The sequence below is a fragment of the Pteropus alecto genome, unplaced genomic scaffold (genome assembly GCF_000325575.1).
Source record: "Pteropus alecto unplaced genomic scaffold, ASM32557v1 scaffold146, whole genome shotgun sequence".
Classification (NCBI taxonomy): domain Eukaryota; kingdom Metazoa; phylum Chordata; class Mammalia; order Chiroptera; family Pteropodidae; genus Pteropus; species Pteropus alecto.
The window spans coordinates 25,139,740-25,166,979 of record NW_006442107.1 but is presented as its reverse complement, the minus strand read 5'-3'; the positions used below and the strand labels follow the sequence as shown (position 1 = coordinate 25,166,979).

Below are 27,240 nucleotides of genomic sequence, written 5' to 3'. Positions count from 1 at the left end.
TACAAGATTGATATCTTGGAGAACAGCTACTTTCTCACAAAATGTTCATGTTACTGAGAGAGGCCAAACCCTGGGCTGAATGGATCTCTATGCATCACCTTGTAAGGCTAAGTAGAGTGAATTTTCTTCACAGTTCATGGTGCCATTTTTAAGGAAATTATTCTTACCAAACTCTTAACTTTTCAATAAAATAGTAATAAAGTTTATTTACCTACTTCCAAGGAGCTAGTAATTCTCAAAAGTATTTAGAATATAAATATTCCTTATAGCTATTTTAATTACTTATAAGTATTCATTTAGAGATCATGTTCTTAGTAGGAAAATTTTCTAATCTCTAAAACACCTGCAACCTCTGGGCTAATGATTCCTGGATGGGCACAGGGAGCTAAGGAGTCATTTGCAAGGTTATTGCAGTTAGAGGAATTAGCTAATTTTAGTCACTATAATCTCAGTTAAGGGATTTCAAAAGTACACTGTAAATGGTGATTGCAAAAATCACTGATTTAAGATCTCATACTTTATAGCTTCAAAATCACTGATAAAAAGTGTTATGTGATTATTTTGAGTAAGACAAATTATAGTGAAGTTTTAAGAATTGTTATTGGGATGATAGGAATATGAACTAGAATAGATTTGTAAGGGTGCTTAGAAAAATCTTGATTGACAAAACTGACAGAAACAAAAGAAAATTAAGTACAAGTAGTGAAATTCCTCTAAAACGGAATAGTTTTTATTTTTTCCAGCTTTCTTAGTCTTGCCATCTGAACATATATTTTTACAGATATCTTATATTACAGATACATTTTTACTTTGATATTTCATAAACTCTTATAATTTACTTCCTGTTATTTGTAATTAGTTTATCATACCATAATTTACTTAGCCGTTCCTCTGTTTGGAGATTTAAAAAATACATAATGATCATCCTCATGATTGTAACTTTCTTCTTCTTTTAAAAATCCCTTAGGATTGTTTACCTAGCCAGTCAGTATAGTTTAATTGTAAATGTCTGGGCTCTAAAATTAAAAATCCAGGGTGCAAAACAGCTCCATCACTTATTGGCAATATTGGGCAAGTAACTTGTTTTCTCAGAGCTTTCTAATCTGTAAAATGGGAATAGTAATAGCTCTCTACAAAATTGTTAAGGTGAAAACCAATAACATGAAAACACATGAATGTTAGCTCTTATTTTTATTAGGAAATTTCCCAACTTCTGGTAATTTCTAAATTACTTTCTGAAAGGATTATATAAATTTATATTTCATTAACGTGTGTGCTTATGTTATTTTAAAACTTTTTATTATTGTGACTGATTTGATCAGTGTAAAATTGTATCCCTTTGTTTTAATTTGTATTTCTTTGGTCTTCTACAAAGTGAGAGGAAGTTTTTCAGCACTATTGCTACAGTTTTCTACCTGGAGTGGTGGAAGCTTCATCACCTCAGTCATTGTCAACTAGACTGTAAGATGGACATGGGGATAGGTCAACCCAAAACCAAATTCCTTAGTAGGTTCTTTCAAATTAATTGTAGTTCTCTTGTATTCTAAGTCTTTAGTAATTTTTATTACTTTTTAATCTTAGAAAAGCAGCTGTTAAAATTAATAATATATATATCAGTTCTCTTTGAGTGAAAAAGCAACTCTTTTTTTTTCTTGAAGGTCTGATTTATAATTAGTGTCATTGTAATCACAATTTGGCGGATTTTACTAGGAATGCTTCTCAAAACTTGGAAAATATCAGAGAAAGTTTCATGATTCCTAATCATGTTATCTTTTGGCTAAAAGTGGATAATGAAGTTATGCCCCCTGACTTGAGTTCTTATATAGTCAAGGTAATTTAGACTACACAAAAGCATGCCCTTGTAAGTTCTGGAGTTCCAGCAGCCCTGATATTTCTGGCAAACACACACCCAACATGGATAACAGCAGCTCTTTGTGCTGCTGAGCCCCAGGAGGGCTCCCTATTGTGTACTCTTCCTTCCCTCCCATTCTTGACTGACTGGCGATAGCAACTCCTCCAAGTCCAGATGTGAAGCTCCCACAGTGATTCGTCTCTTCTACCCAGCTCTATATTTACCCCTACAGCCACCTCTTCAGCATATTTGCTTTTATCCTGTCTATGTTATAGAGAATTCACTATCTTTTCAAGGTTGTGGTTTCAAATTTTATTTTTAACTTTTTTCTGTGCTCGGTGAGTGTCTTAACAGTCCCTACAGTAGAGACCAGAGGCATGATTAGCATAGATTAACATGTAATCAGCACTCGATAAATGTTTGTTGCTGTGACCTGAATCTTGTATGGTCTTCTCTGTTCTGAGCATGGTTCTGCTTTTATGGTACCAGTCTGGAGAAGCAAGTTCCAGTTGTGTCCTGGATTGCTGCGTTTGACTATATTACAAAGGTTAGGAGTTAGGAAACCTGTTTGTTCTGGGTCTTTTAGCTTCTTGTGTGTTTAGGGGTGATTCTTAACTCCTGCACTGTACATTTCTTCTGTAAAATGAGATGAACAATTACTGCTCTAATTATCAATCTTCTTTCTGCACAGGATTGTTGTGACGATAAAGTGAAATAATGTGGACATTTTTTGGAAAAAAAGAGTGTACAGATTTATAGTATGTTGTCAAAATTACACATTATCAGTACATTTCCAGGACTGTCCATATCCTTGAGAAAAATCTCATCTCATTGTGGAGCTACGCTTGGAGCTTGGGGTTAGATGAAAATTCTTGGTGCCCAACCCAACCTATTTAATCAGAAACTGGGATTGAGGCCTACTGATCTCCATTTTAACAACCCTCTGATGCTAAAACCACTTCTCTAGGGGTTAGGAAATGTCAACCACTAGAAAACTGTTCTTCTGTTGGTTAAACGTTACTTATAAAATAGTCTAGAAATATCATAACAGCACTTTTGATACTAAATATGAAAGGAAAGGTAATTATTATTATTAGATGCTGTTTGCCTTTTAATCTCTCAAAATTTATTTCAGAGCAGGAATTGTAAATTCAGGTGCTTGTAGGGGCCAAACAAGTAATCTGAGTTAGTGAAGCAGGAACCCTGTAAAATAAGTTCTGGTGAACAAGAAAATCTGAAGCTGGCAGAATTTCTCAGACTCCACTGATTTTGCCCTGTGGTACTGTGGGTCACTGTTGCAAGATCATTTGTTTTTTCATTTGGAGCTGGAAATTTTTATTTTTATTTTTATTTTTATTTTTTTTTAACATTTTAATTTAATTTAATTTTTTAGGTGAGGCAACCCTTGGTTGACCTCACAGATTGCAAGGACCTTGTCAGTTTAAAATCCCTTATTTTTTATTTTTACACCTACAGCACCTGATCTTCCTAGGTGGTCTCCCATCCAAGTACTAACCAGGCCCGACCCTGCTTAGCTTCCAAGATCAAACAGGGTCGGGCTTGTTCAGGGTGGCATGGCTGTAGACTGAAATTTGTGTTTTTATATGAATTTGAATGTCAGCAATAAATTTAAAAGAAAAGGTACGGATTCAACAAAACAAATCTGAAGCCAGTTAATTTCCAACCTCTCATTTAATTAACATGGGTGAGTATTTGCATTTAAATGAGTGTGACAGATGAAACTACCTGTTCAACATTGTTAATAAAGAAAATTATGTGAAAACCACAGACATTTTCAACTTTCAGACTATAAAGTTTCAGTAGATTGATAGATAGTATCTAGTGTTGGCAATGGGATAAAGAAGTGGTTGTTATACACTACAGAGTGAAGGTAAATTACAATTGTTCTGGAGAGCAATTTGTTATCATTTATTAATACTTTAAATGTTTCCACCTGTCCTGTTCAGTACAGTAGTCCCTTGCCACGTGTGGCCATTTAAATTTAAATTAATTAACATATAAAACTAAAGATTCAGTTTCTCAGTTGTATTAGTCACATTTCAAGTACTCAATAGCTGTGTGTGGCTAGTGGCTACCATATTGGTCTGTGAAGATGCAGAACATATCCATCGTTGGAGGAGGTTCTATTGGACAATGCTGGTCTAAACTCTGACTCGGAAATTTCCCTCCTAGAAATTTGTTAGAAATAATTAGACATATGCAAAGACATATAATAAAAACACCTGAAACATTATTTATGAGTGAAGACTTAGAAACTGAATATCATGTTTTTATTAAAAACTAGGTTTCAGTAAATATCCATAATAAACTTTTAAGTGAAAACATCCTTATTGTAGAATCATTTTATTTATTTGAGTAAATAGCTTAGGTACATAGAGATTAGGGGAACAACTTACTCTCTGACAAATACATATAACAAAACTTTCTCTTTTAGCCTACAACTGATCTCATATAGTAGAATAGGTTGCCTTTCACTAAAAAACTAACAGGCACTTGACAGCTCTCAAAGCTACATCAGTATCATCTGGATTTCTTTTAGAAATTCAGAATCTCAAGCCTCCAAACTGACTGAATCAGATCTCTGGCAGGGCCCAGGAATCTATATATTAAACTCTCCAGTTATTGGCTATATCTGCCTCCCATCACTGAATCGCTCAAGCTTCATTTGTTTTATCTTGGTGAAGTGATATCTCCTTGAACTCTGTCCAGATACTGTTCTAGGTGCTTTAGATGCTACAGTAAAGAAAACTAACAAATATTCCTGTCATTATGAGAGTCAATAAGCAAAAGCAAATAAGTAAAATATGTTGTATTTTAGACAGTGAGAAGTGCTAGAGAGGACAGTGAAACAGCAAGGGAAATTAGAAAGTGGGATGAGATTCTCTACCAGGTGTCACTGAGGAGTAACACCTGAGTGAAGACCTGTGGGCTGCCAAGGGACTGAACTGTTGGAAGTTTAGGGGAAGAACACTCTTGGCTGTTTTGAGGGGGGTCACAAGGAGGCCAATGCCACAGCTAAAGAGGAGAGGCAAGTGACGGAGTGAGTGGGGGATTAGGTCAGAGAGGTAATCTAGATCTTTTGACTTCAAAATTCTTTGTTCTTTCTAGTATACCACACTCCTCGAATTCTTTGGTTAATCAGTTTGTAAAGAGGTCAGACATCCCTAAATTCACTGTTTTTCAGTGTGATCTGTCAACACCTGCCTTATTTGCCTGGAGTGCTTGTTAAATGCGGATTATTGGTCTCGACCTGCTGAATAGTTTCTGGGGTAGGACCCTGGAATGTGCATTTTAACAATCTTCTCAGGTGATTTTTATGGACACAAAAGTCTTAGAACCACTCTTTACATTTATTATTCTGTAAATTTAGTTTTTCTAGAGCAGATGTGCCTAAAATTGTCATCACTGAGTATGGAGGTCACGATGTGAAGAGAAGATATAGTTAGTGTAATGTCTTATTTATTCCCTGCATTTTAAGTTGATTAAATTGGCACTACTTATAGTAAGTTTATGTATATATCTCTTGGAGTAGTCAGGGAACTATAACACTATCACCATAATTCTTACCCATATCGGAGGACTGGGAACTTTTTCATTTGAGGGTTCTGTCTCCCACCTCATCTAGTCTGTTTTGTCTTTTAGAAAGGACAACTTTAAATTTATTTAATTTTTTTCATCATGTTTTCTTTTATTCTTCTCTCGTTTCTTTTCTTCCTCTTCTTGAAATCTAACTATCCTAAGTTAAACACCCTTAACTTTTTGGTGGCCATTCTTTTATGCATCTCTGCGCAGATTTATATATATTTACTAACACTATAATTTTACCTAATGGGATCATATGTTTTATTTTAAAAAAACTGTGGTCATGTCTTTTAAACAATTCAGGGAGCCTAAATTTTCTCTTTATCCTCCCATTTCACCCCAACAGTGTGGTCAATCTGCTGTTTATTTTGTTACAACTTTTTCCCCCAAGTTCAGGTAGCCTTATATATATTTTGTATATTTCCAGCTTCTTATATGTATGTATACTATCATATATATGATTTTTTTTGTTCATGTAATAATAAGTACAAGGGATATAACTATGTCAACTTGTATAGCTCTTATTTATTCTTTTTAATGACTACATGATAGTCTGTAGTATACATATTCCACAGTTAAATAACTATTACTTTATTGAAGGGCATTATTTTAACTAACCAAGAAAACAGCTATATATTAAGAGACAGATTATGTAATTTAAAAACATTTTTGTAAATCAAAAAAGAACCGTAAACAAATACCATAGACAAATGATAGATTGGAAAAAAATCTCTACATATGCAGATAAAAGATTATCATTTCTGGTGTATAAGGAACTCATAACAAAATGATATAAAATATTTTATAAAACAATTTTTAAATATTTTATAAAGAATATCACTAGGTCATTCACAGAAGCACAATTCCAAATGGTCAATAAGTATGAAAAATGCTTAGCTTTATTAGTTGTTTGAAAAGGCAAGTTAGAAATAATAAATGATCACTTGACACCTACTTGATATTAATGTAGAACTTCTATGCATTAAAATTTTAAGAACTAGTGTGTTTATTCTCTATGCAGAGACCGTTTTTTGAAAGTTATATTAAAGTTACAAAACATAATTATTTCCAGGGTTTCCAGTTTGCTCAGAGAATTTCAAGGACGTCGACTTATTCCTGTTTAGACTCAGCTTATATGACAAAGGGTGAGAACAGAGATTAGAAAATTTCGATATCAGTTGTATGACTTTTTTTTTATTCAATAGGGTTTGCTTCCATTTGAAAACAGACTTACATTTTAGAGCTGTAGATCATTTACCCTGAGAGGAAAACAATGCACTGCCACAGGGTTTACTTGACTTCCCAAGGTCACCTGGCTCGTCTTTCATGCTTTCTGGTTTATCATGTTCATCAGTGTCTTCTAAACACCTTTACTTGCAGCTAATATAGAGAAATCATATTTTGATAATTTTTCTCTTTTCAAAAAAGTATTGCATATACAAGATTTAGGGAAACTACATTCTGTAATTTGTTTAGACTTTAAGTAGACATAATAACATGAGAACAGTATAAAAAATCAGAGGAGAAACATCATTTACAATCCTACTACCCTTACAAAATGAGCTTTTTCCTCAATTAATGCTTCAAGTATTTATCTATATGCATTAATGGTTTCACATACTAGTAATATTGCTCTAATTTTCCCAAAATCTTTTGGAAGTTTTGACTTTTAGGCCTTTTAAGGAAACTGGTCTGCTTAACACTACCTTTCCTTTTTTCTGACCTGTTTTTTATACGTATCGCATTTAAGCCTTGAGCATTGTTTCAGTCAGTCTCCAACTTTAATCAAATGCCTTCAATGGCTACTTTAACATTCCTAGAAGTTGTTGCTCTAAATGTTAGTATCCTGGTCTAATGCTGTCAGTTGCATGGAACAGAACCAAAAACTGAAGATGTTAAACTAATGAATTCCTTACATCCTCAAAATGTCTGAGGAGGAAAGGGGCAGGACAATTCCTAGGTTAATTTAAATGCTTGATGATGTTATCAAGGACCCAAGTTCTTTTGGTCTTTCTCTACCATCCTTAGTTTGTTGGCATTTGTCTTTCATCTGTCTTGTCTCTTCATTATCCCAGCATGTCAGCAGCACTCTCACACCTCATACAGCTTTAACTAGAGTCAGAAAAGTTCTTTTTATTTAGGCTAAACACTTTTTAAAGAGGTTACCGACATATGTGGATGTCCCAAATCTCATTGGCCAGAATTTACCACATGGTGTAAGCCAGTCTCTGACAAGGAAAATGGAAATACCATGAGTGGTGGAGAAAAATCAAAGTCCACTTTCTGAGGTGAGCATGCAAAAGCTCTGGGGTTGTTAATATTGAAGAAGAGAAGAAAATGGCTTGATTAGGCAACAACCAGCAATGTGTGCCATGCAATCCAGTTTCTTCACTTCCCTTCAGGGCTCTTCATAATCTGACCTCATGATAATCTAATACAAAACCTCTTTTCTAGACAAGCCAATCAGTTGTCTCTCCTGTCTATAAATCCTGCTCGTGTGCATTTCCATGTATGGCTTGGCTCATGTGTCTCTTCAAAATCTCTTTCTATTCTCTAGAGCTGGCTGTGGCTATTTAAATAGAAATTAATTAAAATTAAATAAAATTAAAAATTCATTTCCTGAGGTGTACTAATTGCATTTCGAGAACTTAATGGCCACATGTGTCTAGTATTGTGCAAACATAGAATATTTCCACCATTGCAGAAAGTTTTGTTGGACAGTACTGCTCTAGAACTCCTTGCAAATTATACTATTATTTACCACAATGTTCGCCAAACTATGGGCCTCCTACATTAGAATCAGCTGGAAATACTGTTCAAATGCAGATTTTGAGCCCTAGGAGTAAGCCCCAGGCCACTTTCATGCCCAATAAAGTTGAAGAACCACTACTTCAAGGTCTAGTTTAGTTTATTTCCTTTATAGAAATATACTAAATACTGGAGTTTTTCATTAATTTCCTCCCACCCTACACTTATATAGCATTCATAGTTTATGTATCATATTTGTAGAATTTCATTATAGGCATTTATATTCTCTAATTATTTCAGAAAACATTTTTTCCCCTGAATATTAGAGTGTAAGACCCTTGAAAGAAAGTATTATGGCATTTTATAGTCAGCATTTTCCAAAATGTCTAATAGAATGCTGGGTACATAGTAAATACAAAGTACTGACTGATTAATTATATTCAACAGAATTTGACAGTCTGCAGTCTATTTAGTTGGCAATTCTTTTAAAAATCAAAATACTGTCTGCAAAATTGGGCATGGATAATGGATGACAAGGTATTTCCACAATATTCTTTCTTAATTTCATTTCTTGAAAACAAACCTGAAAATTCTGGTGAGATTTTTAACAAATAGTATATGAAGATGTTCCCTATAAAGTTTAGATTTGCAGCATTTAAAAAATATATCTATTTTAAAAGTGCTCTGATCTCTCGATTTGATTGTCTTGAGGAACATAAACTAATCAAACCTCTGGCACTATAGCTGATAGAGAAACCCCTTGTTGCAACCGAACTTGCCACATGAATAAAGATTTACCTCCAGGTAGCTGTTCTACCTACTTTAGATTATTTAATAATCACCTGAGAATTGTTGTAGCAGGAGGTTAAGGTTTTAGCATAGTAGAGCATGGCTAGACCTAAATCTTCACAAGTTGGAGCTTAGTGAAGGATCAAGGTAGACTAATAATTTTCTAGTAATAGTAGTAGTTATGTTACTAGTAATGGTGGTATGAGCAGCAGCCTCTCACTTAGGACTAATGTAAGAAATGTTTCTCTTATACTCTCTTTTGCGTCATTTCGCAGATTGCATCATTCTGTGGATTGATATGAAAACAACTACGTTCTCTGTTAGGCTGATTACCTTATACAAAATCAGTCTAATTTATTTTTTGAGAAATAAAATATTGAACAAATAACTATTTTCCTCTGAGACTCGATGTATTTTTGACTCCAAGACAGTTGATTAATAATTTGATTTTAGAATAGCCACATTTCTGAAATAATGGATCAATGTACCAAGAATACATCTAGTACAAAATAGACCCTCAGGAAATGTTAGTTCTTTTTCCTCATCAGACTTGCTGAATAACAGTTTTCAGACTCCATTAGAGAATAGCAATTAGAATTAAACTTTTTGCCTCTCAACTAATATTATCATGTTCTTTTTTTTCCCCTAGAAAAGTTAAGCCATGTAAAAATCACCTTTTATTCCTTTGTTTGTATAAGTGGAACAATCATATTAGGTGTGATATTTTCATAGTATTCTTGGTCAAAATATGAATAAGGAATTGTTTAATATTGGTAGGTATTAAACAGACCATCTACCAAACTACTGAAGCTCTCTTGGAGGCTGGAAGTGTAGTGTCTGGGTTATGGTATTTCAGATATTCTAAATGCTTGAGGTTTTTTGCCATCATAAAGACTCCTGAGTCAGTGGTATGCCTTATCTCAACTTCTGCCTCCAGAGCAAAACAATGATGGAACAGTGTAATAATACATGGCAAAGTTGCATATCTGGAATTTCAGAGAGAGAGAGAGAGGATATTTATGTCAGACTGCGTGTATGCACAAAACTTAGCCTTTAATAAAAAAAGAAAAATCCATAAAGGTCTTTATGACTCATATACGCTTCTCTGCTTTGTTCTTTCCTGCTATTTAATTATTTTATAGCAAGAATAATTTAATACAGTAACTTAATAAAAGTTAATGTATGCTACTTTAGGCATTATACACATAATCATTTCTAATTCTCACAACAGCTTTGTAAAGTAGGCATTATAATTCTCATTTTTACAGCTAAGAAAACTAAGGCTCAGAAAAGTTTCAGTAAATTTCATAAGAACCCATAGGTAGTAAGTGAAAAGTTAGAGTTCAAACATAGGGGCTGGCTGAGTCCAAAGCCTTTGTTCTTTCCTTTGTGTCATACTCTTGGGTAAATGTCTTGTGACTGAACTAGATTGCAAGATCTGAATGTCAGGAATTGTATCTTATTTTTTATATTATCTAGAAAAACCACTGTGGCAAATGTTGCTACTCTCGTTGAACGTGGTGTAGATAGGCGCTGAGGGGAATATAAATTCTTTCAGACTATCAGGGGATCATTTAGTACCTTGTTCTTGGTAAACTAACTGTACCAAGGCTATATTTGGTTAGTAAGGGATATAATAGGGCTCAAGTCTTGGATTTACGCACCAAACTTGAATGAAATCTCCATGACTGGAAGTGCTTTGTCTTTTTTTTTCACTATATCTCCACACCTAGAATGAGCACATAGTTGCCCTTCAATAAATACTTTTCAATATTTGAAAGAATGACCTCTGTGGGGACCTATTAGCTTTCTTCCATGCCTGTGGAATCCATCCTTAACCCGGGCCAAACTTCTTTCAGATCTAAGCCACTGACTGCAAGGGAGCCGAGAGAAGGGAGGGTAGATGGAACAACATAAGGTTATCACCTCTACTGGAAATGATGTAAGATGAGGCCCAGACCCTTCAGAAGCTAGGTCAGTAGCTTTTGATAAAGAATACTAACAAGAAAAAATAAATCCAAAAACGATTCTGTGGCAGAGATGAAAGGGAATACATTTTATTTTCTCTTCTTTTTGAGTTTTACAAAATGATAATGTCTTGTAATTCTTCATGCATGTTAAGGTTATCATTAGATTTACTTACATACAAATTTATTTCCATAATTTAGATAATATGGGATTTAAATTTGCTAATATCTTATTTAATAAAAAATAATTGAAAGCCAAATATTTCCAGGATTAATACTGCATAGTGGATTAGAATCATAGAAATGGTAATTTGGAAAAAGTGTTCTGAAAAATGTGACAAATTTCTTGTACTATATAAATGTTACAGTTCGTTTCATTCATTAGATTTAAATTGATAAGACTTTCAAAATCAAAACATTGTGGGCTCACTGTAGATACTGTTACATGAGAGATTACCAGACATCTGTGGAGTGTTTACACAGGGAAGCTAAAGTTCATGTATTACAAACAGACCCCATAATTCTATCTTAAAGTTTGTGTTTAACTTGTACTGATTTTTTTTAAGGCTTTGATGTAATAATTGATCATAGCAATTATAATATCAACCTCATCTCAGTTTTCATTCAGATAAAAAGTAATTACTGCATCAAAAACACTTTCTTCTTCCTTAGACATTTTTCTTTTCATAATTTTCCTACTGAGCAAGAAGTTTATATCCAGTGGGGATAATAGAGTTCTCCACTGGGTGGAAAATTAACAATAAAAGTCAACTTAATAAGTTTTTATCAAGTACCTATAATTGGAATGGTGCCGTGGAGAAAAACAAAGGAAAATAACTATCTCTGACCTTGGTAAAGTCTATGATCTAGTTAAAACACAGTTTCGTGGCTCGTGATTGTAGCTTTAGATTTAATTTAATTTAAACTGTGTTCCTCAAATCATTATTAAATGTGGTAAAAGATTAATACAAATAACATGTATAGGAGTCATTTGTTCTGTTACCAAATACCAAAATTATAAAAGAATTCAATTGAACCAATATCTAATGGAGATTTAATGTCCATTTCATTTTTTAAACTAGAAAATGTTTTTAACTTTGTTCATGAAGCATTGAATGTAAAATTTGAAACAGTACATATAATGTTAAGGAAATTATGTTATGAGCCTTAAGTTGATTAGTGACACTTCATGTACATTGAAGTATCTATAAATAAAACCAAAACTGTGGCATGTATATTTTGAGAGGGGCGTATAAATTTGATCACAATTCAACGTAAATTCCCCCACTTTTTTTTGTCTTAGAGCAGAAACTAATTTTAGTAAATAAACTTTTAAGCTATTCTTTGTGTAGTAAATTTAAAGTATGAGAAAATATCATTTAGACAAAATGAGTGAAAGCTTATTTTGATCTTCGGTTCGTTTAAAGCACATTTATAGTCATATGAAATAACTTAATACATTACTATTTTACTAGTGAATATAGATTATGTTGAGAAATAATAAATATTTAAAGCATAGAGTGTAAAGCATTTTTTTAAAGCATTTTCTTATAAATGCAGTTTGTAGACATTTGGATTCTCATCAGTTTTTCATCAGTGAAAGCTATGCACACTCCAATTTGGCCCTTGATGTTTCTTATTACGTACAGTAATAAAACTAATAGACTCAGTGCCATATTTATCATAAATATGTTGTCTTTTTACTATTTTTTTAAAAAAAATTGAATGGAATTAAATTTTTTACCTGATTCATGAACCACCAGAGAAAGGAAGATGCACGTTAAGGAAAAGAAAGAAAAAAGACTTAAAGGATAACTAGAACTCAGTACCTATATCATAATATTTTAGTTTTAAACTCTGTTACTCCTTTACATTAGGGCTTATTAAAGAACAAGATCATAATTTAGTCTGCTAAATTATAACTCATTACATTTATGTAGTCATTTATTTTTGTTGAGTTCATTTTTTATTTAAAAGCTGTTTTTTAAAGAGAATTATGTGTATGAGAAGTCTGAGTTGACTTTTGTTAGTAGAATTCTGTTTTGATCTTTTTAGAGATATTTTCCCCTTAACTCATATTACATTAAAGCATTAGCACAATCCTTATTGCAGTAAATAAAACTGATTAAAAATAGTTATGTAGTCACAATTTTCTCTCCTAAGAAATAGAGATTTAAATCTCTGAAAACACTAATGTGTGCGGGATGGTTATGATAGTCCAGCTGCCTTTGTGTGTGTTTCATTTAAATGTAAATTTATCTTAGGGACTCTAAAGATGAGCTCAAAAGGTAGAGAATTTTAATATGAATAGTTATTTCTTTTTCCTGAACACTGAAATAAAACCCTATTTTACAAACCCTATTTTTTTAATGAAAAAAAAAAAAAAACTTGCTATACAGCCAGTACTCAACTACCTTATTTAAAAGGTTCTTAATGGATTATTGATTTTTTCACATTAGCAGTTTTTCTGAGATATATTTATATTTAAAAAAATGTATATGCTATAACAACAGTGCAACAATTTTCAGTATGATGCCTGAGCTTTATTTTGTATGATGCCTGAGTTTTATTTTCCGTTTAATTTCCTTTACCATGTAAAGGAAAACAGTAGCAGAAATGAGATTGTAGAAACATATTTCCAATAATTAAATCTGAGATGTTAAAAAAAAAACCTGTTGAAGTTAGCAGAAGCACACTGACATATGTATTGCACATATCTATATACTGGGTACATATTTAGACTATATTTTTAACCAGTGCTTAAAACTTACTCTGATATTGTAACTGTAAATCAGCTTCCAGGAACAATTTCTGAGGACAGGTTTTTTGAAAAAGTTTCCACTTGCTGCTATCCCCTTTTAGACAAAAGGTCAAGATTTGAAGCTCTGTAATTTGGCTTCATTTTATACTTACTCGTTGGCATTGTTACTGTAAGCTACCACAAATGTTCTCTTAAGGGAGATTACCTTGTATTGTCTTTAGCAGCTTTTTCTGCTTCCCTACAATAAAACAGGCCATTTGTGTGGTTGCTGTTGATTGCATATTTTGAAGTCATTTTTGTCTTTAGCCATTGAATTACCAGCCTGTGATTATCTTGTGTAAAATAAACAAACAAATAGACAAAAATCTCTTTGATCTACCCTAACCTTTCTATATGTAAATTTTGAAAAAGTGGCACTGTAGCATGCCAATAAAATGTACTCTTGCATTGACATTTCCAAAGTAATTATTAAAAGAATTATAAACTTTATTAAAGGAATTGCTATTTATTGTTTGATAAAATTTACTTAGATCACATAAGTGTAAATATTTCCCAAGCAACTGCTATAAAGTCAAGAGTTCTCTTCAAAGAAAAGACCTTTTTGATCTACCCTAACCTTTCTATATGTAAATTTTGAAAAAGTGGCACTGTAGCATGCCAATAAAATGTACTCTTGCATTGACATTTCCAAAGTAATTATTAAAAGAATTATAAACTTTATTAAAGGAATTGCTATTTATTGTTTGATAAAATTTACTTAGATCACATAAGTGTAAATATTTCCCAAGCAACTGCTATAAAGTCAAGAGTTCAAAGAAAAGACCTTTGTTTAATCTAAATATCTCTCTTTTATACAGTTAGGAAAAATAGTGTTTCTTGAGTAAATTTATTGAGAGATCCTGAAATTGTTTTATGCCATTCTTTAATATGTATGTTTCCATAGAGTGCTTGCAGATTTTAAGACAGAATTCTGTATGTTTTGCTTTAATTTATAGTTGCTGTTTAGAATTTAAAACTGAGTTTTATAGTTCCCCATATAGGTATGATAATGTGTATTTTCAGCACTATCCTTATTTACAGATTCTGTAATATGAGGTCAGACACTGTGGTTTATAATCAAAATCAGTGATTTCTTTTGTTGGTAGCTTGTCATTGGTAAAAAGTGTCTCTGTGTTAAAAACCTCAAGACTCTTTGCAAGGTGATGGCACAGTCAACCTGTAGAAAATGAGTGTGGTAGATCAGTTTTCCCTGTGTTCATTTCCATTTTGTGTCATAGTTTGAAGAAAAACAATAGATGAGAACAGATTAATATGAATATTTTTAATCATTCCACCTGGTAAAACTCCATGTCATGCCTAAGAAATAAACATTGGGTTTTTAGATGTATTTTTCCGTTTAATTACTGCTGTATAGCAACTTCCTCATTTTAACTTCTATGACATTCTGTTTTAGTAAATCAGGTGGTGTTGATGCTGAGGTGGGGGATGGTAAAAGTAACTGTAAAAGGTTTATACCTTCCACTCAGGGTTATTACCTGGTAACTGAAAATGCTGTCTGAATCCATTTTTGTAGTGCCAGGGAGGATGGGGGGTGGGGAGAATGAAATTTGAATCAGTGACCATCTGGCCCAGATTTGGCTGATTTCCTTTGCACTGCCCTTTGTTTCAGCCAGACAATGGATTGTTCCATTTACAGATAAGAACTCTGAAGATGACTTTGTGCTGAATCAGCAGGTTTGGTTTGGGATTTCAAGCATAGACTCATAATGAGGGGTTTTCTGCTGTTCCAAACATCACTATCCTTATCTTCATCTGTTATAGAAATATTCTTAAGGTTTTTTACAGTTTAATAGAATGATAAGATTGCAGACAAGTCAAATAAAATAATGAGGAATGTAGCTTTCTGGTTTGATATTACCTGTCTCAAACATGGAAATTTTCCTTGTCCCTAGTTTCCAAAATTAATATCTTTCTGATTGTGATTTTTGATGAATCTTCATATAGACTCCTCTGTCTGAATTTGAATTTTCCACTCAGACCTTTGATAATTTAAATTTAATGTTGTCCTGAATGTAAGCTAGGCTTTTATGATGTAGTTGTGTAAATGGTAAGTTTTCTATAACATATGTTGCCATATATCTGCAAATTACATCTTAGGGTGTTAGAGCTATTTTCCTTGTTTTAAATGATACATAATCATCATCAAACTGTTAAAAAAAAATGGTTATTGACCAGAAACAGGGGGACCTTTGTTGCCCATCATTCTAATTAAGCCAACCATCAGTTTTTGTAGATTATCTCAGAAGAGGTAAAGAGTGTGATTAAATGTCACTTTCCTGGAAGATGAGGAAATTTCAATGCTGCCATCTTACTGTGTGTCCAAAAAATATAAAAATAACCATTTTTACTTCTGAAGTTTTAGGAGGATCAGTGGCAGTGTTTAAGTTAACCTTTTAGTTTAACTCATCTCTTTATAGCTGAATTGCCATGTAGCACTCCGATAGCAGTTTTTCTTGACAACTTTTTCTGAAACCACTTATAACTTTGAAATCAAACATCAGATCAAAGTGGCTGCTTTGATATCTAATCTGTAATTCTTTCGTGTAGATAAAGGAATGTTCTTTAGGTAAAATCAAGGGGACCAATCATAAGGAAAAAGCTTCTTACTAGTTCCACAAGGATCTAATTATGTAGCAGATGGGACCACACAGCACAGTGCACTGTCATTTGATGTAATTAATTTTAGGTCTGTATGCAGTGAAAGTGAATGACAACAAATGGCACAAAATCTTAGTTTGCATTTTTATGGGGCACTGTCTATTCATATATGTTTCTCCCCCTTGTTCAGATCTCTTTAATCGACTAGTTGCTCTATTTGATGGTAATCGGGCCTCAGAATTGCTTGTTTGGTTTAAATGCGTGGGTGATTTGGAGCACGAGGATGTATGAATGTTAATTGGGATCGAATATTTAGATTTAGAGAACTGGTTAGTTAATCTATAGAATAGGCAGAGTTAAAAAGCTGCAATGACAACATCACCACCAAGACAAGTTCCATTTTACTTTTCCCCTGGCTTTAACTAGTTCAAGGAACTAGTTTGAGGTAGAGGGGAAGGTCTTATTCTTTTGTCCCCCTCCCCCCACTCGTTCACCCTTTACCCCCCAACCTCTGACTCTCCTTCAAATCTCACTGAGGAATTATAGTTTCTACAGAGGCTTGGTTGCAGATGCCTGGAAAGTTTACACTGCAGAGAGTTGTTTTGTTTGGCATAGCTAATCAGGAGCCAGGCTGGAATTGCTCATAGCTGTCATTCAGGTTTTGTTTCAAAGTCCAAGGACCTGCTGGGAAAAACAAAAAGCTAATGAAAGCTGACTGTATTTAGGCCTCAAATCTGTGGAATCTGAAATGATGTCCTGACAGTGTATTCTTATTCTTCCACATTCTTGCCGTTACTAAGGTAACATTTTTAGAAGCTTTCCATCTTCATTGTCAAGTATTTGCTACACTTATTGTTGTTTTTCAGATTAGAGCAATTCAGATTATCTTCTTTTGAGATGAAGGAAAAGAGAAAATAATGGAAATAAAATGTCTGAATCAATTACCCTGAATGCTAGTAAATCAGTTTTTTTTCCTCAACACCCTAAAACTCTGTAGATTCATAACAGATTAAAATTGAGAACAAGATTAATTTCCTCAGGTTTATGAGTGCCGTGTAAAGATCCTATTTTTTTGCAATATAAAATAGTAAATATTCATATAATCACTAACAAATACATTTTATAGGGAAAAGATATATTGTGAAATATCCTGTTTTTAAGATCTTCCTCCTTGAATGATTAAACATGTTATATGAAACACCAATGTGCTTGAATTCTTATCTGTATATTGGAAAATTAAGTAACACAAGATAATAGACTTCGATGAACATATTCACCCCCCAAATCGGTCTGTTAATATTTGTTTCACAGGATGTTTTATCTTAGCGGATTAGCACCCATATACCTGAAAATGCTGTTGTTTTTATAACCAGGAGACCATTGGGGCACATATTACCTGTGGTTTGATAAATGATAAAAGTTAATTTTTTTACAGGCACAGTGTTCTTTGGGTATGCTTCAGATTTGAGAACTCCCCAGGGATGCTCCTCAATAGTTATTATAACCTTTATGAATCTTCTTGTCAAGGTATCGACTCATTATAAGAAGACATAGTTTTTTCCCGCGGACTTATTAATAACTATAATATTGAAATGATCTAGTTTTAGTACTGATCAGATCATGTTCCTTATTTGGTATCAAGACAATAGAAGTCTATATTCATGAATATAAGATCTGGCCTAATTTTATTCTAAGAAATATAAGAGAGTAGGCAGCTGGCTGAATGGAAAAGAATCAGATCTGGAAGACAAGTGTTCAAAGTGTCAGGAGGCCCTCATTTTAATTTCTGTATCCTTCTCATGCTGGCCGCCCAGCTTGGAATTTTATCTTCTCTTCTGTCCACCTAAGTTCTACATTTCTCAAGGTCCAGCTCATGTTCTTCTTTATTTACTAAGCCCTCTTCAACTTCTGTTGCTGTTCAGAGAATGAGATAGTATCCTTAGCTGATCACAGTATCTAAAGAACTGTGTTTAGATATGGTTTCTACATTTTTAGGAGGACAATGATCAGGATGGGGGAAATCTGGGGGGAAATAACACAAAGGAAATAGACAATTTGAAAGGGGCAAATTTAATCCAAGAAGATTAAGATAAAATAGTTGTCTTCAAGGGCTGAAATTTGTAACTGGAATTAGATTTACTCTAATTACCTTAAAGTTCTTAAAACTTTTAATATATCCTTAGCAGTGGTTTTCAAATGTTACTCTGCAGATCTGCAGGCATTGTGTGGTGTGCCCCGGGCTGCTAAGGGGTGGGGAAGAAGGGGCACCAGTGGATTTGCTGAAGGCCCCCTACAGCTCCCAACAGTGGAGTTCCACTTATAACAAAAACCATTATATATTGGTTTATGCCTAGTATTTCTTTTAAAGACATGTTGCACTGCTTAAAAAACAAAGTTTTGAAAATCACTGATGTATGGAGTAATAAACAGGTGAGAGTTTTTGTTCAATATAGGATAAAATGTTTTAGCAATAAGAGACATTAAAAAATTAACAAGGCTGCTTTGTGAAATGTGAGTTCCACGTTAAGTCAGAAGCTTAATGACCCTTATAAGGATGTTAGAAGATTTCTGCTTATGGGGCAAGATTAAGTTTGATTGCCCACCCCCTAGGTTTTTCTGTGGTTCCAAGATTGTATAGTTGATTTCTTCTTTTGCTGTTAGTATCAGACTTAGCTGTTCTCAATTGGGTTTTGGTTAAACCCCACCTCCCCACTCAATCATGAGGTTCCAGAGAGTAGGAACAATGTCTAAACTGCTTTTGGATTCTTCAGATACCAGTATAGATGTAGGAGCTCAGTAGATACCTGTTGATACAAGAAATAACTGCAATTAGCATATGCTTGATTGTGTTATGACCTCTTCCAGTTATAAAAGGTGATAAGGGAAGATATTTGCAGGATTTTTTTCCACTACTGCTTTTTGTCCTTGAGGAGTAATAGAAATGGCAAAGCAGATTTAAGATAAGCCTTTATTATTTTTTTCTGGCTAGGAGGCCAGAATATTACAGGGTCTGAAAACGTGAACATGACCTCTCCCCTCTTCTCCACACCAACCCCCTCATCCCACCCCAGAAGTGCATAACTGGTGAAACCTTGAATGTGGAAATCATGACTCTCTATACATACTGAGAAACTGAGACACAATAGGACAAAGCATATCTCAAATGCAGATATGGAAATGCATTATAGGAGGATCACATCACTAGCCCGAACTTTGAGGTGCGGGGGTGTGGTTTGCCTCAGGATTCAGTTGGTTCTGATGTTATTGAGAACTGCAGCTACAGGGTATGAATGACAGGAAGAAATTCCAGATGCAAGATTAGAATCTGCTAATTGTGATAGAATTGATAGGGCAAGCAGGTGCTTGATGAGCACAGCCTAATCTCAAGCAGCCCTTTCACTCATAGCAGGACTTTTATATTTCTTCTTTGTGCTGAGTGGAAAAGAGCAAAGTGCTTTCCCTTATCTCCTGGCACATTGCCTTGTGTCTAGTAGACACTCAAGGAGTGCTTATTCAATTGAGCTAAATTTTATTAATGGGACTTTTAGAGCCAATTACCAATTATAGTACACACCACAGCTGGTAGTCCTCTTTGCTTGAAGTCTCCACTATACCTCTACAAACTCAAGAGGGTTTAAGGATGACAAGTTTCATGATGTCAGTATCTTTTAGTTCAAATGAGCACATTGGTCATATATGAAAATACAGACTTTTGAAAGATCTCTGATCAAGTTGTTCATTGTTGATAAATGCCAAGGGGAATGCCTGGAGCCAGTGATAATTCCAGCATTAAGGAATCTTCGCCATATCCCCAGAAGAGAGATGCTTTCATTAGGTGAGTAGTTATAAATCCTAACTATGTGTGCTGTAATACCTGAGCATCTGCTGGAGTGAAGATGTTATAAACAGAAAACAAGGGAAGTGCTCTCATAATAGTCTAATACCTGTCTGTGCCTGTGTTATTGATGGAGATGAAATTGGGGGCCCAGAGATATGTAAAGAGCCAAGACTAGAATATAGGTTATTTGATTCCCAAGATATGTGCTTATTCATAATGATGAGAATATCTTTTTTCATCCTGTAAATGTTTCATAATATTTAAGAATGGCCTTTCTTCTCAAAACTGTTTTGAAACTTAGGGGTTATGCATAATTCTGAAAACTGTTAATATATTCTTAAAGCTGCTAAACATATCTTAGGTCTTTAGGTAATAAGGCACTGCATGTGGTAAGATCATCATAAAGCTGCTCATGTAATAAAGAAGATAACAGCAAAATGCCTTAGGCAACAAGTATCTTACGATAATATGAATGAAAACAGAATAGGAGGCCTATGTGAAAAATTAAGGGGTTTAATAAACCTTAATTGAATGTGTGCATTTACATGATTCTTAGCAACAGTTCATTAAAATGTCAGTCAACATAATTGATTAATGCTGGTCAGCTCCAGAGATCAGAAATAAGATCAGGATAAAAGTTTCACAGAGGAAGTTCTAAGTATGTAACAAGGAAGAACTTAAAACATATTTTACTTATTTAATTATTAAATATACCAAAGAGTCTAATAGTGAAAATTAGTTCTTCTTCCATCTCTGTCTGCCAGTCACCCAAACTCCCCATCCAGCGATAACTCCAGCTTCTCGTATATCCTTCCTGAGATATTCTGGACATGTACATGCCTCTAGGGAAGCATACTGAACATACTGTTTGACTGCATTTTCACTCACTTAGCTATATTTTCGAGTTTGATGAAAACATTCTGTTGACTAGTGCTCTTCAGCAGTGGAACACACTGTCTTGTGATGAAACTGAGAAGTGTCACTCAAGATTGGCCATGAAGAATACCAAAAGGATTCCCATACTGGGCAGGAGTTGTCAGTAGGTGACCTCCAAGGCTCCCCTTCTCAAATTTTACAATATATTTAAGGGCTTACTAGGTACTAAGCACCATGAGACAAAAAAGAAGTATAAGGAATTTATATTTTAGTTGGGAAGAAAAAATATATCTTACATATAGACCATCAGTGTAAATGTGAAAAATTCCATAAGAAAGAATTAATAATATCAGAGTTGTTTACAAATAATTGTCGAATGAGCCAGATAGATTACATTAAGTACTATGAGTTAAGCGAAGGGTAGAGAAGTCTAAGGAAACTTTGCTTAAGAGGTGAGACTACCTAATCCTTGAAGAATTGAATTTGAATTAATAGGGAAGGGGCAAGGAGAGCAGTTTGGCACTGAGGAACACTGAACATGAATATAGGGACAGTGGTAGAACAGTATGAAAGCAGTAGAAAGAAAAAGTCAATAGGGCATAAAGCTGTTGGATTGAGACCATGTTATGGAGTAGGTAAATTCCAGTCTCTGAAATGCAGCCTATGATTACTGAGCAACAAAGGCCCATTGAAAGTTTCTGAACAGTAATGTGACAATGTTGTATTTCGGAAAGGTGAATCTAGCTATTGTATAAATATGGGCTCAGGGTAAAATGGACCTGAATATTAGTATTGGCAATAAAGGAGAAAGAGACTCAGAAAATAAAATGAAAGATACATGTGATTATTGATTGAATTTGGAGTCAGAGGAAAGGAATGAAAGACTGAAGACTTCCTGTTTTCAAGCCCAATTGCCTGGGAGTAAAATGATGCCATTAACAGAAACAGGGAAAACAGAAATTGGAGTTTTGGGGAGAGAGGTGATGAATTTGATTTTAGATTAAGATTGACATGATGGGAAACATTCAGATAAAAACGTATTTGAAATAGTGGGACTAAACAAGGGTCTTGAAAGAAATTAGAACTGGATGGCAATATCCGCAATTCTGTTCCTTTAGGTCCAGATTGCCCCATTGAGTGCTCCATCTTCTAATCAGGCAAAACAAGCTGTTTTCCTTTGGGTGAACTCACATCAGACTCAGTTTAAATGGGAGGGAATTGTTTACTAGTAATTGTAATGTCCACTCTAGGGGGATGTAAAAATGAGTATACTTTTATTATTTTACTCAAACATTACATTCCATCTCTATGTAATGTGTGTTTTGTTGTACTGTGAATGACAGTCATTTAAATACTTGCATACTATTTTGGCTTGTTTAATTCCAAAAGAGATCTAGGCTGAGTTTCTTTCCAATATAGTATTATTGTCTTTATTGTTCCTAATAAATTTAGTATTTACATTTAAGGAGTTTGAAATTTAGTGAACCAGTTTGTATCCTGTGGCATAATGGACATGACTGTCTTTTAGGAGCTTTGAGATTGAAATGTAGTTATTTGAAACTTCTGTAACACCCAAGAAGAAAAAGTATATACTACTTTAGGGTGAGGGATATGCTTTATTTGCCCTGAGGAACTGGTATGCATCTTCTCTGTTGATAAGAGAAAGTATTGATGAAAGATTATTGTGTTCCCCCTTTTATTACCCTGGCTCCCCAGGAGCTACGTTTCATACTGAACTATGTATTTACTGGTTAGTACATTTGATTTCTTCTCTCTTCTAGCCCTGAACTTTCTTTTAAGATTCTGTTACACAGTGTATGTCTTTTATTGTAAGCTGGTGCACATCCTGTTTGGGAAGAGAGAAGATACAAATAAATTCAATTTATTGTAACTATTAAACTATTTCCAATGAGTCAAGACTGTTCTCTCAGTATGTGGGATAATTCCAAGGTCATAGTAGGTACTTGAAAAATGTTTTTTGAATGAATGAAGCTCAACAAGTTAAGAAAAGTCAGAGAGACTGTTTGAGGGGGAAAACCAGAGATGCTGACTTGAAAGAGAAAGTGTTTATGTTAGACTGAGAAATAATAGTGTTTTGACAGTTTAGTGGGTTTTTTAGGAAAGGGAATCACAAGAGCAGAGATGTGGAGGCAAAAAAATGTGGACCATGTCCTTGTAATGGTGAATAATCCATTTTGGAGAAGCATGGGAAGGTGAATGGAGTGGTGGGAGGGGACCCTGTTGGGATTATCATCTGTGACTTTACTTGATCTTGTCTCTTTATCATCTTGTCTGCGGTGAGACTCCAGAGTCCGCAAACCCTGGAGTTCACAGTGACAGGAGAAGGCACACAGCCTACTTTTCTAGTGTCCTCGCTCATCCTGCCCTTGACTCTTGGTCATTGACTCTAATCCTTTACTTAAAACAACTTAGCCATGATGTTATTTTAACCCTGTTTTAAACCCAAGTAGTCCAAAGGCTGTTGGGCAGCCTTAATTATTCTTTGGGTTACTCACCAGGAGGCCTTGAACATAAAGCACACTTATACCCGTGGGAACCAAATGCCTCCCTCACAAATAATGGATTATTTCATTATTTGAAGCTGCATGGCTAAAATTTGGAGGTAATAAAAATAAATCTTATGTTTATTATATATATTTATTAAGCATTAGGTGCCAAGCTCTCTACTAAGTACTTTATATTGGTTGTATCATTTAATTCTTATCACCATCCTTAGTATATGCTATTATTGTGTTTATTTTAATTAGGGAAAAAAATGGACAGAAGTTTAGTATCATTTATATTCAGAGTAAGTGCCAGAGCTGAGGTCTGAATCCAGGCAATCTAACTCCAAAGCCTAAGCTTTTAGCCAGTACATTTAAAGAAGCACATTAAAAAAGCATGAGAGATAACCATGTTGCTTTATGTTTAATAGATGGTGACAAATAACTAAGAATATGAAATTAACAGATCTTTATATTTCAAATTTCACCAAGTGGCGGCGGGCCCATTGAGGCCTTTATTTTGTCATGTTAATGTTTAAATAGAAAATTAACTTTAGTCTATGGCCATGCTACCCCGAACAAGCCTAATCCCGTCTAATCTCAGAAGCTAAGCAAGGTTGGGCCTGGTTAGTACTTGGATGGGAGACCACCTAGGAAGACCAGGTGCTGTAGGCATAAAAAATTAAAAAATAAGGGATCGTAAGCTGACAAGGTCCTTGCAATCTGTGGGATCAACCAAGGGTTGTCTCGCCTTAAAAAAAAAAAAAAATTAACTTTAAATGCCTTTAGATGGGGGCATGTACTATTTTTTTCATGCATATTCCATATCAGCTCACAAATTTATGGCATTGATGAGTATGTTATGTTAGTTCAAAATGGATTTATTATGTTCAGAATGCAGCCCCAGTCATGCAGGTCCCTGTTTGAGTCAAGAAGAAAGGGATGATGCCATCCATGCAGGTCCCCTTTTATCAGGGAGGGAAAACATTTACCAGAATCCCCTATAGTATATTCCTCTTATGTCTTCTTAGCTAGAATTGGACTGCTTGGCCATCCCTTACTGCAGAGAAGGCTAGAAAGATGGAGAGCAGGATTTTCATGATGAACTTAGACCAAACAAAACCTTTCTCCTAGAGCTGTATGTATTAGGACCCCAAATAAAACCAAAGAAGACAGCAGGATAAATATTAGAAAAGATACCAAAAATATCTATTATTATCTTGTTCTTTAAAATTCTGATTGACAACTTACTACCTTCACAGTGAAATGACTCATTAGGATAAGCTAATTGCTGTAACAAACACCCACAGAATTTCAGTGGCTTAATTAATTACTTGCTCACATTGCAATCCATCGTGGTGAAGTGCTGCTTTTTGTAGTCGCTCAAGTATCCAGGCTCCTTTCATCTTGTTCTGCTGCCATCTTTGAATTCCAGCCTACAAGATTATTCTGGAAAGAGGAGAGAATACAGGGAAGACACACAACACTTAGCTGTCTTGGCCATCACATTAGGCACATTCTATTGTGAGAACTAGGAGATATTTGGCCATGTCTCCAGGGAGAAGAAGTGGTTTTGGTGAGCATTTAGTTAGCCTCTGCCACACTATGGTTGATTGAAATCTGGTTGTCATTGAAGACAGATGACAAAATGGATAGAGGTGTTCTTTAACAATGTGAAAAGTAAGTTTCACAAGAAGATATAAATAAATGAGATTTACTATCTTTTGTAATTTCTTGAAGGTATCTCACCTAATATTCCTCTTTATAGGTAGTTAAAATGTGGATAATAAATTTCATTTCCAAAAAGCCATCTCTGACCTCTCCAGTCAACAAGCAGCCTGCTGTATTTACTTCTGTGTGTGCTGTCCCTTGGCTATAATTGATTGGCATGTATCTCACTTGGCTCTAAACTCTCAGAGGGCACAGACCTTGTACAATTTATGTTTCAGTCACCAGGGCTTAATGCCTAGAAGGTAATCAATAAATATGTAATTGAATGATTAAATAGATAAATATGTGTATAGATAAATAGATAAGTATTTACTAATGTCAGTATTCAAATATACTGACATGAGTAAAACCTCAGACTAAAAGGAGAAAAGACTAGTTTTGAATTCACAAAAATTTTGATTTATGGAATTTTGTAAGAGTATGTTTTTCTCTACAGCATAGATGTTCATTTGACTAGCTGCTCACAAATAATGTGTAGTAATAGCATCTAATTGTATGCAAATGCTTATGAGGCAAAGATCTTAAAATATTTTCATAAATAGCTTAAAGATACAATTCAGTTTGCGTGGCCTTAAATTTCACATCTGTGGAGAGTAAGATTAGTGAGATTTTATTTCACTAGTAACATTTGTAATACTTATTTTAATTTTTATTCATTACTTCAACCAATATTCAGTGAGTTTCTACTCAAACAGAAGATAGTAATAAACACACTTGTCTGTAATTATATAACTATATGATTCTATAATTGGATTGAGGGCTAGAAAGGCCAAAAGTAGCAGAGTACATAATTTATATTGGATATTTAAGGAAGTTTTTGAGGAGGGACTGTCTGTGTTGAGATGAAAAGGAAGAAAGAGGCAAAGCTAGAGGAGAATTGGGGAAAGAGCACTTCAGAATATGTGAGGACTCCAGTGGGAAGTGCTTGACGTGTGAGAGAAGCTGAGAAAGATGGCCAGGGCCATCAGCTTGGAGGGGACTTTGCGAGGCCCAGAGGTAGGCACGGGATAGGCCTCATGACGTGTTGAGGCATTGGACCTTTGTTTTAATCTATTAGCTCATATGATTAAAAAAAAAAATACCTCACTATTTTAGATGGCAACATATAATAAACCTTTTAGCCTGCCCTTTTAGCCACTGTAAACTATATAAATACCATGTACAGTTGATTCTTGAGTAACGTGGGTTTAAACTGGTTGGGTCCACTTATATTTTTTTCAATAAATATCTGTACTGTTTGATCTGCAATTGGGAGTTTGTGAATGCAGAGGGCCAACTATATGCATTGATCTTCACCATTTTATAGAGGGGCCTGGAGCATCCATGGGTTTTTGTATTCGTTGGGGTCCTGGAATCAGGAATGAATACTAAGAGACAACATAGGTTTCTGAGGAGTCAAAAGTTATACACGGAGTTCGACTGCATGGGGGGTTGGCACCCCAACCTCTGCATTGTTCAAGAGTCAACTATATATAAAGTCAATAAATAGTTTTTATTTTTAATTAAAAATATCACACTTGTAATAACAATGAAAAAAATTAAAAATGTTTATGTCTCATAAAGGAAGGAAGGAAACTAAGTTAGATCGAAAGATGTGGGGGGAATAGAATTGGATTGCAAGCTCACTTTTTAAATCAGAATAACTTCCAGATGAATTAAAGATACCAAAATAATAATAATTGACATTTGCACATATTTTAGTCATTTAATCCTTAGGGCGGCCCTACAAATTAGTAGCTATTTCCGCCCCCATTTTAGGGCAATGGACACTTAAAGAGATAATGAGTAGTGCTACAGGCACTACAAGCCTAGGCATTCTGGCCTTAGAGTCTGTGTTCTTATCTGTCATACACGTACTGTCTCTAAAAATTCTAGGGAGGAAAAAAAGATGAGTATTCATATAATGTTGGTGG

General features: G+C 34.4%; 1 protein-coding gene and 2 pseudogenes across 8 annotated transcripts in view; 2 read left to right on the top strand and 1 right to left on the bottom strand.

The window, feature by feature from the left end:
* Positions 1-27,240, top strand: part of GREB1L (GREB1 like retinoic acid receptor coactivator) — a 223,999-nt gene that overhangs the window by 2,465 nt on the left and 194,294 nt on the right. The gene's annotated exons all lie outside the window — the stretch shown is intronic.
* Positions 3,320-3,438, bottom strand: LOC112469284 (annotated as a pseudogene).
* Positions 24,153-24,271, top strand: LOC112469322 (annotated as a pseudogene).